A 3,006-nucleotide genomic window follows, 5' to 3' on the forward strand; every position below is an offset into this window, starting at 1 on the left:
TGATTTTTTACGGCCGGGCGCGGTGGCTCACCCTGTAATCCCAGCACTTTGGGAGGCCGAGACGGGCGGATCACGAGGTCAGTAGATCGAGACCATCCTGGCTAACACGGTGAAACCCCGTCTCTACTAAAAAATACAAAAAACTAGCCGGGCGAGGTGGCGGGCGCCTATAGTCCCAGCTACTCGGGAGGCTGAGGCAGGAGAATGGCGTGAACCCGGGAGGCGGAGCTTGCAGTGAGCTGAGATCCGGCCACCGCACTCCAGCCTGGGTGATAGAGCGAGACTCCGTCTCAAAAAAAAAAAAAAGAAACGATTTTTTACAATATTTTGTTTAAAGGAGGCATGTCTACTTCCTTGAGTTGCACTATTGCCAACCTAAAACATTTCCCTTTGGAACATGACTTAAAAGTTATTACCTTTCCTTTAAATGTTTACACTTTTATAAAAGTCAGATTTTTCAGTGGTCTCTCCATATATGAAGAATTTTTGTGTAACTCAAAGATATGCTTTTATAGACTTGATTTCAAATTTTTTTTTTTTTTTTTTTATATGGAGTCTCGCTTTTTCACCCAGGCTGGAGTGCAGTGGCCCTATCTCAGCTCACTGCAAGCTGCAACAACCGGGTTCACGCCATTCTCCTGCCTCAGCCTTCTGAGTAGCTGGGACTACAGGCGCCCGCCACTGCGCCCAGCTAATTTGTTTGTATTTTTAGTAGAGACGGTGTTTCACCATGTTAGCCAGGATGATCTCGATCTCCTGACCTTGTGATCCGCCTGCCTCGGCCTCCCAAAGTGCAGGGATTACAGGCGTGAGCCACCTCACCCGGCCTTGATTTCAGATTCTTAAGTTCAGCCGTTCCCTGTCAATCACAAATCATGTATTGGAAATTATAAATGGCAACCAAAAACTGGCTTTTAAAAAATATTTTTGGATATTATTAACATGCTGTCACTATATATGAATTTGAGTGACTTTCTGAACAGATTTATCCAGAACATCCGTAGCCCAATAAGCTTTTGTCTAAGTTATCTTACCTACTCACAAAGGAGGGAAAACATTTTCATATGCTGCTTTTAGAAATGTAAATTGTAACAGCCTCCTTAAAAATATTGTGACTCTGTTTTAACATTAATATACTCTTCAACCTAGGAATCTCCTGGGAATCTATCCCTAAGGAAAAAAAAGTGCCAGTACTTAAGATTATATGTTTACCAATGTATATTGTATTTTTTGGTAAGGACGGAAAGAAAAAAGACCATCAGTAAGGGAATGGATGAATAAATTGTGGTAAAAACATACCATGACTGATGGTATTTCCTTGAAAAGAATGTATGGGAACAAACTCCAAACTCCTCTAGGTCAAATGAGGAAAGCAAGAGGTGAGAGAGAGAGTGTATGTGTGTGTGTAGCAGTTTTTATAAAATAAAGATAAACCCATATATATGTGTGTCTTTGTATATGATTTTATGGGCCTGGTGAACAGAATTCCTTCCATTTTTAACCTGTGGACCTCACCAGCTGTATCAGTGAGCGCTCTAGCAGTAAACTGAATTAGCCCCATATGAAAGGATAACTTGGAAAATGAGAGAAGGATGATGGTAAGGAATCCAGAGACCAGCAGTGCCAGGAAGCTCTTGTCTCCATAGGGACAAAAGGAAGAAATGGTGTTGCAGAGCCCAGTGAGAGCCAAAAATGTTGTAAGGTCTCTTTCCTGTAAGAGATAGGAAAAATACAGAATAAAAAGGAAGAGAGTCTCTTAAGTGGATGTCGAAGCTCTAAAAAGATGCAGCTACTGTGAGAAACACAGAACTGTCAGGAAAGGGAGGGCCGGGGGGAGGGGGGATAGGGGGATGAGCCTCAGCTCTTTATTGCTTCCTCCTGAAGATATCTCCTCGACTTAACCTGATCAGAAGCCCGGATGATGCTGTCCTCCTGGGATAAAGTAGGGTAGAAGGATGGAAGATGGACTAAGAGGGCAAACAGCACAACCAGCAAATTTCCCATCTCAGTTTCAGCCTTGCTGGTCCGACTGTAATGAGGCTTTCCCAGAAGGACCCTTCTTCCCCTATGGTCATTCTAAGTGGCAGCTAATTGTCTCATGCCTCTTACGCATTTAGAGGTAAGATGACTCTGAAACCCAATTTCAGAGGAAATAAAAATTCGGGAGTTGTCACAGGGTTAATATTTTAAGCCATAAAGCTAAATGAGATTACCTAGGAAAAAAGTATAAAGAATGTCAAGGACTGAGCCCCAAGCACTCAATCCCAGTATTTGCTGGGCAGGAACTGGCAAAGAAAACTGAGAAGGAACCAGCAGGGTTAGGGTGAAAACCAGGAGAGGGTGGTATCTGAAGCCAAGAGAAAAACTATTTTGAAGTAGAAGAGTGGCCACAATATCAAACACTAATCATTTTTATGAAGTTGGATATATACTGAGATTAACCATCAGTGAGGTCATTTTGATAAGAACAGTTACAAAGGAGTGTTCAGGGTAAATCAAGGAGGATTCAAGATCAAATTGGAAACGGGAACTGTGAATAAGGGGCAAAGTGTTAAGGACTGAAAAGTCTGAGATTTTGTCCTACTTGTAAGGTAACAAGCTACCAGTTTTCACAGATGCTGGCAGAAGACCTTGTGTTGACCTAGAATACACATTCGCTGGGTGGAGTTACAGGAGAGGAGCTCCAAGTTTAGGGAGCCTGAATCTTAAACAGTGGTCTAGAAGTAAATCTGTCAAACCTTTGTCTGCAAGGAAGACACACTGGATGCTAAACCATTGCTCTGGAGAGCGTATTACCTATCTAAGGCTATTCATCCTGAAAACAGCCTGTAACAAAAGCCATCACCATCTGTACTTGTAAGATAGGCGGAAACATGGAAAACCCATGGAGAATTGTCTCCCAACACAGAGAAATGGATGGGTAACTGAAGAGATAGGGGCTTTGGAGGATTTGGGTGTTTTAAAATATTAGAAATTCTAGGATAAATTTATATACTCACGGGAATG

This window comes from Macaca fascicularis, chromosome 20, assembly GCF_037993035.2.
Source record: "Macaca fascicularis isolate 582-1 chromosome 20, T2T-MFA8v1.1".
Lineage (NCBI taxonomy): Eukaryota > Metazoa > Chordata > Mammalia > Primates > Cercopithecidae > Macaca > Macaca fascicularis.